Source organism: Oenanthe melanoleuca, chromosome 1A, assembly GCF_029582105.1.
Source record: "Oenanthe melanoleuca isolate GR-GAL-2019-014 chromosome 1A, OMel1.0, whole genome shotgun sequence".
Classification (NCBI taxonomy): Eukaryota; Metazoa; Chordata; class Aves; order Passeriformes; family Muscicapidae; genus Oenanthe; species Oenanthe melanoleuca.
Window position 1 is genome coordinate 44,882,165 of NC_079334.1, and position 15,405 is coordinate 44,897,569.

Here is a 15,405-nt window from a genome sequence, read left to right on the forward strand (position 1 = left end):
TTGGTGATACTGGGAAAGCTGTTTAAATACCCCTAATGACTGATTTGAAACCAGATAGATAGGATTCCAATAAATATCTAAAATTAATGTCAGCATCCTGTAGAGCAAAGATTTCCTGCTGTTTAGTTTTATTTCCAATTGGAAAAAAAAATTCCTAAATACATGTGCTAGTGTTTATCTACTAGATTTTTGGGGGCTTTGTGCTGAATAAAAATAGTACAGTTCTAGAGTTTGCCCTGTCTTGTTTCTACCATTTTATTCCTCATTTCTTCCTCTGCCACCATCCCTCCCATTATCACTCCTCAGCCACGTTTACCTTGCAGTCTTTGATCTGGAAGCTAGACTAAATCTTATTCCAATATTATTCCAAGCTAAGGATTTAGTAGAGTTTAATACAAGTGCAGAATGCCTTCTATGCAGACTAAGGCCTTTGCAGAGCCAGGGGAAGATAGACTGGTTAAATGTTTTGGTGTTCTCTACTAATAAAGGCAAGAACATGTTTTCTGCATGTACATGGGATGATCTATGTTAAAAGCAGTAGTTAACACTAGCTGTCTTGCAAAAGTGCTTTTATTAAACCATTATTAAAATAATGATAAAATATGTACTAATCTATTGGACATAATACTTGAGCATAATATAAACAGATGACTGGTGTCATCTGTTGTGCAGGCTGCAAATTAATGCTCTGGTGGATACAAATGGTTGAGGAAATCTGGATTTTAGGAGTTTTTTCTAATTTCAAATAATCAAATAGTATTTTATGTCTTCCTTTGAGAAGGCTATATCCATTCAAGAGATTTGAAACTTTCTGTCCAGGTATTTAGGTAGACACTGCTTGCCTCTCTGAATTTAGATAGCAATTGAAATGGCCCTTGGTGAGACACATGGTAATAAGGCAGCCATCTGTTTAAAAAGGGGTCCAATAAATCTCATTTTCAGTGACTGAATTAAAATACCCTTTTTCTTTAGCTACTTCATTTTATTAATTTTTTATTAATTATTTTTTCATTTACTTTATTTTTGTATCACATTATGTGGAAGACAGGAGGCTTAGAACCTGGAAATGGAAATTTAAGAAAAGGCAGAAGCCATGTGATGGTGATGCAGGATTTCCAAAACTGTCAAAGGCATGCCAATAAATGCATTTTTGCCCAGAATAATCAAAAATCTTGCAAAAATCTGAAATTAATTTTTTGTTTTCTGGAATTAAATTTTAATTCTCAGGAACTGGAAACATTGAGTGTACTTAGCACACAGAAATTATTAGAAGGCCTATATAGGAAGGAGATGTTTACACTTGAATACCAAGCAATAGACAGACCACCTAGACCTTCCTAGATATTTTTCTTCCCACCCTTCTATTAGTCCTCAAATCTCCTGCAGGGTTTTGAGGGCCCTTGGTTTCCCTTGGTCTCAATGGGAGTTGCCAGGAGTAGCTTTCAGATTCACTCACCCCATGTATTCACTCCCATTGGAGACTGCTGCAGCCAGGAACTGGCAAATTAAGCCAGAATTATATGTCACACTATAAAATATTTTTCTAGGGAGAAGTGCCTGTTTTTATGACAAAGAGCCACACAAGTGCTTGCACAGACACCAAGGAAGGGAAAGAGTCATTTTCTCCCCTCCCATCTCCAGCAGGTGACACCACTTCTGTCCTGTTCTGCAGCAACTGGCAGCCTGCCTTGTCCAAAATTCACCTTTTCCTCTGGTGGTAGAAGGTAATGACCTCCCCATCATCCAAGGATAGCTAGAAGAATGAGAAATCTGCCTGATTCCTTCTTCCAAGAGCACACTGTTTGCATTCCCCCTTCTCTGTTTTGAGGAAGAACACAGATTTTTTATTCCTGCCTCATCAGATCTTGTAGGGGGTTGCAGGCAGATGGTTCACTGTCAGGCTCCAGCTTTCTTTAATCCCTCCTTTCTCTTGAGGGAAATAGCTAATATGGCAGCTAAAACATAACTACAGTACTGCTTACTGATTTATTATTTTTGCCCAATGACTTCTGATATGGAAGTTCATACATAAGCACAGATTATTTTCAGTGAAATCTGTGAATTTCATGGTTATATCCAAGTAAGGCTTTGGGTGCTTTAAAACTGAGCTAAGCAGGGTTCAAATTATTGGGTTTTACTCCAGTGGCTGTTTGTCTGGATTTTATGCTGTTCTCTGAGGCAGGAATTGTCCCTCCAGGCTGACTGCCCTCAGCATGAGGCTTTAGACCTGTGCCTGTTTTGGTGCCACATTCTTCTTGCATCTCTTTTGCAGCAAAACATCCATGAGACTTAAAAATGTTTAAGATGAGGCTGCCTGTGCAAAAAATGCTTTAAATATTTTTAGGCAGAGGAAGGTGCCAGACCACATCCCCACTCCCTGCACATCTGCACTGACTAGGTTCTTACATAGCACTTCCTCCCACAGCATGAGAGCAAGCAATGAACACATTTCAATAATTTAAAACCAGATGAAAACAACCTCCAGGGAAGACTGTGAGCTGCATATCTCACCTAGATGGAATTTTTGCAGCCCTCCTACAGGTAACTATACGCTAGACAGCATGGATGCAAACATCTTTTTGCTGGATCCCTGATTCCTATTCTGACTGGTTTGGGCTTTGCTTGTCCCTATGGACTAGGGAATGCAGGTAGAAGCTGGTGGTTCTGTATTCTGTGGCAAGGGCAGGTATCTAGGAGTTACTACAAAGCCTCTGAGCTGCTCATAAGGGCCCCACAGCCCCTACACAGGAGCAGAGTGGAAGAATTGTGAGCCAGCAGGGAGCAGCGACCAGGGCTCACCTGCTCTGGCTCTCTGGGGCTCTACACGGTGAGTTCATGAGCTCCATCTTGGGGCAGCTTTTTTGTTTCAATGCTGTTTAACCTCTCCTGGTCCTGCAGGTAGTTGCTGAAAAGTACAAAGCATACAACTGCCACAAGTTTGCCATTATTGGATTAACAAGCTGCAGAGGTCCCTCCTGTCCTTTCCTATGTAGCATTACTGTTCTTACTTGAAATTGGTTTTGTCACCAGTGACAGATTGCAAACTACCTCACCTTTAGAAAGTTGACTGCTTTAGGCTCTGCATCCATTACTGTCATTTAACACACTGAGAGAAATGTAGAAACAGCTGCTTCCATGCAACATGCTACAAACTTCCTATGAAAAAATCAGATGTGATGTTTTGACAGCAGATATTGCTTAGCATGCAAGGCAAGTTCTACCTGAGATAGGCAAAACCACTGTCACTGAAGCAGAAAAATTGAAATGTGCCAGCTTTGGGCTGACAGGAATAGTACAGAGCAGGAATACTAAACCCTGTTTTTCCAGGAGGCACAGACTCCTTGGAAACTGGTGGCACCAACAGAATCACACATGAAGGATACATATTTGCTTTTCTCGCTCATTTTGGAAGCACCTGGAGCACCTGGTTGGAAACCACAGACAGGACTCTCAGAAGAAATGAATGGACAAAGTGTGTCCCAGTTCTGGTTAATGAGAATTAGGGGGTTTTGTGCAAGTTACCTGGAGTATAGAAGTTACCTGGAGACTACAAGAGGTAAATGGCTGAGCTGAAAGGATGGGAAGGGCTGTGGGGCTGAAACCCCTGTACCCAGCTGGGCAGTGCTTCATCTCACCATTCCTGATGCATTGCTTTTTTTAATGAAGTAAATGTTCACAGAGATACCAATCTGGGTCACTGAACTCAAATCAAGCACTTCAGCCCAGTAACACTGAAAAGAGCTCAAATGGCATTTTGAACCACTGATACATCTGATGATCTTTAATTCATTATTTTCTGTGCATTATTGAGTGTGTCTTTTGCTTGTTTGCTCAAAGGGAATTCAATTGCATTCAGGAGCTGAAAGTTTGTAGCATCTGACAGTTGGTCTGGAAGCATCTCCTGGCCTCCAGGAGATTAATTTCAGGATGTTAAACATGTACCTATTCACTGCTTTTCAGTGACCTGCTAACCTCCAAAAGGTAAGATGTGGGATCTGAACTACTCCCACCCCAATAGTTTCTGCAGACAGCACATGCAGAGTATGTAGGGGCTCACCACGAGTGTGGGTTTACTGGGAGAGGCACTTGGAGCTTGTGCCCTCAGCCATGCTCCCTTTAGTGTCTAGCATTTTGTATTTTGTAATTAATTTCCTGGGAATAAATTCTAGTCTCTCTGACTATCCAAAAGGTTTTCTTACAGGAAATCAGTCTGAGGGTTTTGCAAATATTTGTATTTGTACTCAAGAGGAGTAAATCAAGCACATACATAATTATCTGCTGCTAGTTCTTTTTATTTCAACAGCCTCATAGACCACTCAGCTCATTTTTGTGGGGACACATGTCAGACAGTCTCTCTCCAACTTGCCTGAGTGCAATGCAATTTAATGCAGGTCAGGCAATCTAAGAAGAGAATACAAGGCCAAACAGCTGTATTTGCTCTTCTGGGAAATTGAAGGGAATTGAAAATTTCTCATTATATTTGTGCCTTTGTATTAGAAAGGCAGTTTATTCCAGCCTCAGAAGTTTGCTACCCAAAACTTCTGTCTTGGCACTTGGCTTTTTTTAGTGAAAGACTGGGGAGAAAAAGAAAGACAGAAAATCAGTTGTATTAGATAAAACTACAAATAGAAGGGCAAAAGCAGCCCAATACAATATTACAAAGTAACACACTGCAGTGTCTTTTTTTATCAGTATGACAGTACTTGTAGAATAGGAACAATTTGCCAAACAAGTTTTCTTGCAGAGCAAATTTTAAGAGTTTCAAAAACGCAAAATCTATTTATCAGTCTAATCTACTGACATATTTCTAAAAAGCCTATTTGTATAAATGGTGTTCAGCCATCTCTTTTAATACAAAGAAGCTTATCTGATCCTAATCAGGTTTTTCCATATTTAGAACTTGGCCAGTATTCTATATCAAGGGACAAATTAGCAAACAAATTTAAAGAGAAAATAATAAGTTCTTTTCTCTAGAGTGAATTCATGTGAGTTCATTCACTGTATATCATGTAAGATTAATGATAGCCTTTCTTTCTGCAATTGAAGGAGAAAAAGATGAATTTATTTACAGGACTGTTCACTTATGAAAAAAAAGTATTGAGAGAACTACTACGTTAAATGAAAAAATAAGGATTTTCTTCTATTTTTTTGTGCCCTGTGGGTATGAGTAGTGAATCCCCACATTGGGTCTGGGTGGAATGACTGTTTAATGATTCATTAGGCTCTCACTAAAAAATATTTGGAAGTATTGCTGTTCCACTAACCAATACAAACAGCATTACTATGTTCTTGCTCTTGCTTCCCTCTCCTACTTTTCTCTTGCATCATTAATCCTATTTATGTCCTGGGCTCTGAGCATCAGAAATACATCCATGTGTATTTGCAGAGCTCCAGAATATCCCAAGCACTTTTTCTGCTTTGACTTAGGTCTGGTGTAATATAAAAAATATATAATAACATTAGCTCCCAGCTCCTTCTTTCAAGCATTGGGTGAGTGTGTTCTCTCATCCTCCATGGACATTTATCATCAATTTATAATTAGGCTCAGCTACTTCACTGTAGAATTCTACATAGTTTTCCTGCTGGCATGTAAATAATACTTTCTTAATAGTCTCAGAAACTATATCCTTCTCTCCCTGAAGTACTTCATTAATGTATTACCCTCTTGTTTTCTAAGATAGCCCAATTGCACACTCTTATGCTGACAGAAACTGTTGGATTCTCCCAAAGCAGAGACTTGACAATAGTGCAACTGCAACATGAAGGGCTAACCCTTAAATGCTGGAGTCAAGTGCAAACCTATGCCCTTGTAGGGAAAGTTGTTCTCCAGAATTACTTGGAAGTCAATAAGGCACTTGTCATTAAAGCTGTTAATTGGAGAGGGAAGCAAGCACTGTTCCCACAGTCTCCAGCACTAGTGCTTGGGTGCACCTAAGAGCTGAGGCAGCAATGTTGGTTGTGGGGATTAAAACCATTTCTAAGCATTACACTGCATTTCTTCAGCCCTTTGAATTAAATATGCTAAAATACTCAAATATAGTGACAGTAGAGCAATATACACTGTAGGTATACAGTAATAAGCTTTGGGCATGAGGGAAAGACACTGTGCACTATCATGCAAGAATTCCAGGCACTACAGGATCTTCAGGATCAGGTAGAACCTGCTCTCCATCTTTGCTCACTGTGTGTCTTGTTTTAGGATATTATACTGAAAACCTTTTTCTATTTCCAATACACATTCATTTGCATTCACATGGGATAATGCTCTGCAGTTGTTACTAACTAGATGCTGAATACCTCTCCCAAATAGAGGTGTTGCTCAACAGGAGCAGAGGAATTTGAATGAAAACCCATAGTTACCCAGTGGGAATGAGGAATCATTTCTAATCTTCTCTCTGCAATTTCTATGTCATTGAAACTCACGGATTCTTATATCAATCTTCCATTATCTGTGGAGGAAAAAAAACAACCTTGCATTTTACAATAATTGTGCTATTCTGCAAGGAGAGCTGTGAAACCATGGCTATATTTTTAAGCTCTTTATCCAGACATTTTTTTTCTGACTTGACCTGGGTCTTCTTTGAGTTTAATTTGGAAACCTTTCCTACTCAAAGCACATGGAAGTACATGTCTCTGGCATGAGGCAATTCAGTAGAGAAACACCACATCACCTCCACATAAGAGCTTTTGGGTGTGCTATTATGCCTTGCAGACAATCCTCAAGCTGTGCCAATTGTTTCATTGTGTCTGCATGGCACAAAAATCGTGCATATGAAAACTAGGATGGCCATTCAATGATGTCCATGTTAGGGAAAGGACAAGGTAAGGTCTGCTGGAAGATTGTGCTGGCTAAACATCCTTGCTTTAAATCTTCACTTCCAGTAAGAGGGTGTGAAAGGGCCATTCCAGAAATACTGCCTCTGATCTCTCAGACAGGGAGGTAGAGGTTAAACCCTAACTTGTCAAGTTCTTTTTAAGAATCATTCATATACTAATCCCATAGAGCAGTCTGCTCTGGTTGGAGACACAGAATGATCCACAGACACGAGTAAAAGCCCTGATAAATGCCCAGGGCTGCACTCTAAAGTTCATGTACAACAGCAGGGCTCAGTTAAATCCTCAATTACTGTGAATGCCGTGAAAATCTGGCATTTCCAGCTATCAGACATGCAAGTTAGGGGCTCTGCACAGCGTTTTGCAGACTGCTGTTTTGCAAATCAGGCTCTACAGGGCTAGAAGTAAGTCAGGAAAACAAGTGAGGCAAGAGGCAGCTTGGATGACTGCTTGTGAAACCCTTCTGTTGGAAATAGGCTCCATGCCAGCTTCTTTTCTATGATGTTTCCCTTTCAGGTTTGAGTCCACTGTCTACCTCTACCTCTTTTGAAGGTTTTTTCTTTTTTCCTTTGAACATTGCGTTCTTGCTTCATGGGCAAGCAGAGCTATGGGAGCACCAGCCAAAAAAAAAAAAAAAAAAGCATTTGTAGCTCCAGAATCCAGAGTTCAGGCCTCTTACTTCATTTGCTTTTGGATCTTCACACATATTCAAACCCCTTACAACCCCATTCCCTGCTGGCAGCAGTGGGTTTGCCAGTTCCTAGTTTCTTTCAGCTTTAGATGTATTGTTAGGGCATCATCTATATCTGGAAGAGAAGGCAATTGCTTTGAAACCTGTGTAGCAATTGGGACCTAATTTCCTTAAAAAGATGGAAGGACATTTTTTCTTTATTCTTTAGAAAATAGGATCCCAGCTTGATAATGCCTAAGAAAGCTCTGAAACACTTGCTGAGCTGGTTGAAATAGATAAGCCTAAAATAGATTCTCTACAGGCAGCTACAGAAACTTGAATCTGGAATACTGATCAGGTAAACTGTTGGAAAAACATGGTGATGTACAGAAGTGTTTCACAGTCTAACCTTACCCATTCATGCTTCAAGTAACAGCTCCAAACAGCCAAGTGCCCACATTGGTGTTAGAAGGAGGCACTTTTATTTTCATTTAAAGTAACTTTATCATATCCTAGGCTGTACATTCACACCAGGAATAGAAAAGGAAATAAAAACCTTTCTTGAGCCAAATCCCCCTCTGGACAGCATCACACTGTGCCACTGGCCAGCCCAGACAGATTCACCTGCTGCTGCCACCTGTCACCAGCAGCTCCCTGGGCCAGGTCATCCTTTTGTAGCACCAAAAGTTGGGAACCTTTCCAGTCCCTCTCAGGGGTTTTTCCACACAGACCACAAAAGGCCTTGTTCAGGGCTGTACCAAAGCCAAGCCTGGCTTTATGTTTTCCTTTGTTTTCTCCAGGAGAAGAGTCTGACACTTCCCAGCTAGCAGAGTGGAAGATGCACCATCTGAATCCGGTTGTCTGCAGCCACGGCTCTGTGCTAAGCTGCTTGTGTATTCAGACATCTAATGCTAAAAAAGGACCATACATCTTTAGTAGACCATACACCAAAAGAAGTGTCTTTCTTTGGAATTAGTATGTATTTTGTAGCACATTTTTAGGAGTTGAGAATTGCATGGAAAGTGGAAGGTGCGGCTACTGCCATGAACGGTAGGTGCAAAACCAAGATTTCCAACAGAGCAATCACAAGAAGTCATATCTGGGGAGATTTGTGAAGATGAGGAGGAGAACATGGTCCTTTGTGGCCAACAAGAAGACCACTGCCCCAGCAGCTTCCTCAGCTCCAAGCTGACTCTCAGGACAAAGGCTGCATACACAAGGCAGTGCACAAGGCAACCTGACCAAGGCACTGTGACTGAGGCTGCTGCAAACTTCTCTGGAAGTTTAGAACTTCTCTGGAACTTCTCTGGAAATGTGGTAGCAAAAACACATAGACAGTCAAATAAAATAAGCACATCATTACCACAGAGACTCAGAGACAGCTCAGATTTAGGTATGTTAAACCAACTCTTCTCTGGCTGCAATAATGGAGGATCTGATCTTATCTCTGTTCCTTGGTCCAAGCTTCAGAAGACAGGACAGTGATTGCTGGTTTAAAACAAGTCTGTGTGTCTGCAGAGGTGGTTTAAAATAACTTTCCCTTTGGGTGAACAATTGCAAGACAGATCTAATAATCTACTCTGGTATCTTTAACAATCTAGTTCCTGTGTGTTCTGCCCTTTCAGGTGGTCCAGTTTCTTTGTAAAATAAGATATTTTAGCCCTGGTCATAGACAGGGTCACACAAACAACAGATCATGATTTTCATGTCTGCAGCTTTATTTCATTACCACTAGAATTACCATTAGAATAAACTAAAAAATCATAATATCTCTATTTCTCTGCTGACACAAATATTACCTTATGCTTGGACAGGCCATTTGAGAAAGCTTAAAATCAAAGAAAAATCCAATCCTCCATGTAAACCACTGTCACTTGAATAACTTAACTGAACAAACAGTAATGCTGATGGAAACCCAGAGCAGAATTCAAACCAGTGTTAAATATGTGCAACTCATTCCTTCTGTTCTGCCAAGTCATCATCAAAAGGGGAACACACAGGCACAAAAAATGATTCATGCAGGAAATCCAGAATACTGCAGAATTCATCTCTCTGCTGTGACAATCTCATCCTAGTTTCATGTATTTTATTTCCAAAGCAAATATCTTTCAAGACACTGCTTCCATGTTTTATCCAGGTTACTTGGCATGTAGCATGAGTGACATACCTTGACACAGGCAAGATTTAGCAAATACAGCACAGTTTCATGAATTATAGGTTTCTGCATTACAGTCCTTCAGGCTGGAGATGGCAGTGCTGCAAACACTGTTTACACAGGAGCCAAATTACATCAAAGAGGAGAAGAAGAAGAAGAAGAAGAAGAAGAAGAAGAAGAAGAAGAAGAAGAAGAAGAAGAAGGAGAAGAAGGAGAAGAAGAAGAAGAAGAAGTACTATTTCAGCTTCGTGCTTCTTGGTACCTCACTGGTTTTTGCCTATCTTCCCTAATCATTTGTATTGTTACTGCAGTCACTGTCTTCCATTGATGGCCTGAAAGTCTCAATCACATTTTTGCAGGTTTTGAGTAGAATCTTGCAAAAAGAGAAGGAGATCAGAGTGGTTTGTCATCAGCAACTAGGATGCTGCAGGGCTTGCTGGGGCTCCAGCAAGTCAGGGATGCATGCCCCCTGCTTACAAAGCTGGTGTCTTGGTTGCAAGGCACCAAAAAATCACAGGTAATGAAGAAAATGTAACTGCACCTTGAAACTGATACTCTTTCTGGGGGTACTGTTGTGTGTGCTGGGTTAAAAGCCAAGGGATGGGGGAAGCACTGGCTTGCATGGGTACAGCAGAGCATGGTGCCAGCCCCCTGCTGCTGGCCCTCCCTCTCACCACTGGCAAAAAGGGACCTGACACAAAGGTAGGCATGGATGTATTATGCTAAAGGACAAAGCAACATGATCTTTCATTGCTTTAACAAAAGTTTGAAAATATTCTGCTCGTGTCTCAGTGTGGACGGTTTTTGCAATTAAAATCTCCTTTTTTGTGCAGGTAATTTTGCACTCTGTGTTAGGGATCAAAAGCATAAAAACATAACATGGATACACCTGAATAAGACAGAAATTAAGCAAAAGTTGACAGAAAACAGAATGGATTTCAAGGAGCATTTTAATCCACTTCTACTCCATGACTACATCTTTTGAAGGGTTAGTTTAACAGCACAGAGGAAAAAAGGCACAATATTTTTAGAAACAAAATAGAGGCTTTCAAAAGGTTTTCAGAACCTTTTAATCCTCCTTTGGTGTTCTGACAATCTTCCTCAATTAAATACTTCCTCACCATAAAAGATGTCACTGGTGCTCTCAGGAGAGTTCTTTGGCATTTCTCCTTCCAACAAGAACCACAGTGCTGCCCACATCTTTGGGCAGAATCTGCCACATGCTGTAGGTTTGCTCAGCAGAGGAGAGGTATGAGCAACAGGCTTGGCTTTTGCTTGTCTTAGCTTTTTGAGTCATCAGAACTCCCCATGGGTAATTTTTCCAGTAGATTTTGGTCTCCCCACTCCTTCTCCCCTTTGGTATCTGCCTGGACAATGCTCACTGCTACCTGTACCTGCACTATTGACAATACATTTGTTTGAAAAACTTCCTAATACTGCCAATATGGAAGTGCCTAACAGGTTTTTTTTCTAAAGTGTTTGTATTTCCCCTTTGGGTCCCACAGCATGTTTTGCTGACTTCAGTCTATGTTAACAATAGGGCACAAAAAAAAAAAAAAGGTGGGAAAGGTCAGGAACTCCAAGAGATGGAAGGACACAACATTGACTCTACTAAAAGGCATCTTGGTGCTTCAGGCAATGCACTGTGACTGAACAAATGGGAAGCTGAAGATAAGTTAGAGGAGAAAAGGAAGAAGATTACAAAAATAAAGGCTGTTTCTCTTTGGGGACGATCTCATATCTGAACAACTGAACTCTCACTTCCTTGTCCTTTGTCTTCTGCTTGTTACCAGTGTTGGCACACAGAAGCCAGGAAGGAAACAGAACAAAACAATTTTAGGGAGATAATGGTATTTGCAAATAGCTGAGAACACTAGTAAAAATCATAATTTTCCTTATTCATTGAGAGGTCATCAAAAATAGTTCCTTAGCCCAACCTAAAAATGAAGGAAATATCAGAGGAAGGTTGGCTTCTTGTGGTCGTTTAAAAGTAGCAACAGGTGCTCATTGCAGAGCAGTATTTAACTGCCTCCACAAACAGAGATGCATTTCAGGCTCTGCCAAAAGCAGGACTGAAGCCACTGACTTAGGACAGCTTGCTCAGGACTCAGCAGCTTGCTCTGACTATGGTGGGACCTGCATGGCTGCACCCACGCTGGTCACCCAGCCCCTCTGTGGGTGTGAGCAGACACAGAATGGGCTGTGCAAGGGGAGAGCTGAACTTCAGAGACATGCACAACCCACAGGCACCAGCTGCTGGTGTGACAGTGGAGGAAGATCTCCTCACAGGCTGTGTAGCCAGGAGCTCTGCTCCCTGAGGTGGCAGTCAGCTTGTACCAGCCTTGCTGCTCCTGCTGCTTCAGGGCTCTCTGCTTGCCACTGGAATAATGACTGGTCCCTTGAATAATAAAACACCAAATACATGGTGTTTCTGCATATACTTGCAGGGGATTTATAGGTAGTTTTAGCCTTTAGAGTTTGGACGATGGGAAAGAAAAAAAAATATCGTGGGAGTTAGTTTCTAGATAGCTCACGCACAGGCTTGTTGGGCTCTTTGTTCTCATTGTCAAAGGAAACTAAAATACCTTCAGATTGAAAACTAAATAACCTGGCCATGCCAAGCAGGTTATGGCATGACCATAAACAGAGAGCAGTGCCTTGCCAGAGAGGTTTTCTTTGCATTTCTGTGGATCCATGCCATTCCACAGCAGCCCAAGCCCCTGCTCCCCAGAATGTTGTGATGCAAATGGCAAACATGGGCTTGCAGCTCCTCTAATTTTCAGGCAGTGGTATTAGCTGAGCTGGAAGATTGAAATGGCAAGCCATGAGTGAAATTAGTGTACTGTGCTAGAGGAAAAGCATTCAGGCTGACTTCAAGTGCCATGCATAAGTAAGACACCATTCTCTTTCTCCTGCTTAGCAATTCTTTTTCTTTATACTCCATTTACACGGTATTAAGTATTTATAAGAGATCACTTTAAATCCCCTTTGCAGTCAGCATGTGCATGCCAAGACTCATGGCTGTTTGCTGATGCTCTATATCCAGGGAAACACACTGTGGGTAATTGCTGCTGTGAGGGTTTTGACTGAACAGGTAAAAAGTATATAAGTGCCTTTACAAAAAAAGCCATTTTTGCATCTGGCCTCTCTTATGTATGCCCAACTCAAATTCATTTAGCTAAGAATGCTGGCATGTGCTTGAGAGATAGATGTTAAGCTGGGGAGAACCAAGTGAATTTCATGTTTTGTAACTGGAAAATTACTTTCTGCTCATATAACGAGCCAATGTATGTGCTGTGTCTGCAAGGCACAGCGTGCAGTGTGGTACTGCACCCTGTTGGTCTGTTCTGTTATGAAAGCCCAACTGCATTCTCAGTACAATTTGAGGCAATTTCTTTTATATTAAACCTTTATTTTAGGCAAGCTGGTTCCAAATGCATCGTAGAGACAGGTGGGATAAAAAAAAGAAACATCCTGGCAGAGAGAGTGTGACCTACAAAAGTGAGAAGAAAAAGGTGTGTTAGAAAAGCAGCTGTGATTGAAGTGTTCTCACTAGTAAATGGGTGGAAGCAACAAAGAAAACAATCAGTAAGGAAAAGGAAAGCAGGTTTTCATGTTACTTATAGGGAAGAAAGAAGGATGTTTAAATCATTAGAAGAGTGACTCAAAAGGCTGTCTCATGTCTACAAAAGAGCAAGTTCAGGAGAACAACATTTTGGGAACTTGGTGCCAAAACTCAAATTCAAGAAAAGGTAATGTAAAATGTGTCTGATTCAGACTTATTTCCTGAGTACATGGCTACTGAGCTCATTTTAACTCAGAAAGATGACTTTAAGGTGGCCCCCCAGCAGAGGAGGAAGGGCAGGACCCTGGAAGGGGGCCAAGGCAAAGGACACAAGTGCCAAGGGTCTGGCAGGCTGTAGGAGGCAGTGTGTATATGCAGGCAAGCAGCAGGATTAGGGACATCACACCTTACAAATCAAGCCAGGCAGGGAGGTTCAGAGGCAGATCCCTGGTGAGGACACTCCTCTGCAGAGGAGCCCATGCACCCTGCTGATCATTTAGTCATATGCTCCTATGCCATTAGCAGTGTTTCATAGCTGAGCCAGGAAACAGGGCACACTCACTGAGCAGTCTTTGCCCAAGCAGCTTGCAAAATTAACTCATCCTGTTGAACCACTGACTCAGTGCTCACACAAGACTGTAGCTTCACATATGTCATTGGTCTCAAGAGCTCTTTCTCCATCCATTCCTACAGGTTACCTGCTCTGTGCCACCACCTTCTTCCCAGGGGACTTGCAAGTGAATGCAGAGATCAGCCAGTGGTTGTCATATCCTTGTTTGCTCCCATGATACTGCCCATCCTCCCATGTACAGAGAGCTCCTGGCTCTGCCTGGCCCTGCCTGGCCTTTTCTCTAATCAGTCTTGGCCTGAATGACTTATCCTAAGGCTAAATAGGATAGAAATAAGCACCAAAGACAAGCAGCTGGTTACAGAAGCTTCTGGACTAGCACCTTAAGGGAACAGGTTTTAGGATGATCATTTGGTGAAACCAGAGTCTTTTAACAGTTGTTGACAGTAGAATTTTATATCCAATGTATTGCAACAATATCAGAAATTATGTGAAGATAGGATTTGGTTTCTTCTCTTTAAGACACAAGTTTCAGTGACTCTTTGTGTCATTACTTCCTTGGAATTTAAACTAGGGTGCAGTACAAGCTGTACATGCCTGAGCATCCAAGTAGCTACTCATCACTTAAGTACATGTACAAGATGATCTGCTGCGACTTTCCTTGGGTGTTGCATTCCAGGAAGGGTTCCTACTGGTACAGCTCTTCTGTAACCAGCTGCTCCTCTCCTCACCTTTGAATGCAAAGCAGCCCTGCACTGGGCAGCTTCACACAGTGTGTAAACCAGCCAGGAAGAGTGTTTGTGTCAGCAGCTGTGATCTGCTGGTCCCCAAAGGCTGACAGAGCTCTCAACACATGCACACAGGCAGGAGCCAAAGGCTGCATGTCTAATTACTAATTTCTATGAGAAACCTCAGCATTTTCTTGCTCTCATTTTCTCTTGAGAACTGCTCTCTTAGGACTGCAAGCAGTACACAAAGGAGTCAGAACCACCCCACCTTAACCTGCAGAGGGGGAAAGCAAATTCAGTGTGAGGTAGAGCAAGCTGTGGTGAGCTCCATGTGCACCATGGCCACAGGGGGAAGCAGGTCAGGCTGCAGCCACAGAAATAAAGCCTCTCAGGGGCCCACCACCCCATCAGAGCTGGTGAAAGCTGCTGGACACTACAGGGCTGCCATTGCTGCCAGTGGAGACTGACAGGCAGACAGAATGGGGACAGCAGGCAGCAGGGTGGTCACAGCACATCAGTGGAGTGGCACAGTCTGATTCAAACCTGCACCTCTTCACCTCTCCAAGGGCAAGGTCCCTGGGATCATTAGACTTGCAAAGTGACAGAAACACGGAGTCTTCCTCCCAGCCCACACCCCAGGAGCCACAGCAGGAACCTCCTTCTGTGTGCACCCAGCAGCACCAGCTGGCCTCACAGATGGAGGCAGGAAGCAAAGGCAGCTGTCCTTGCCAGGCCAGCCCAGGGCAGCCAGCAGGACTCTCCTGTGCTCTCTCCCGTGCTTTCACAGCCCTTGGCACGTGTCTCTCAGCTGCCAGGCACTGCCTGCCTGCACCCACCTGCCAGCCAGTGCTGGGAAGGGTCAGCACACCCAGAAAGTCCCTTGAA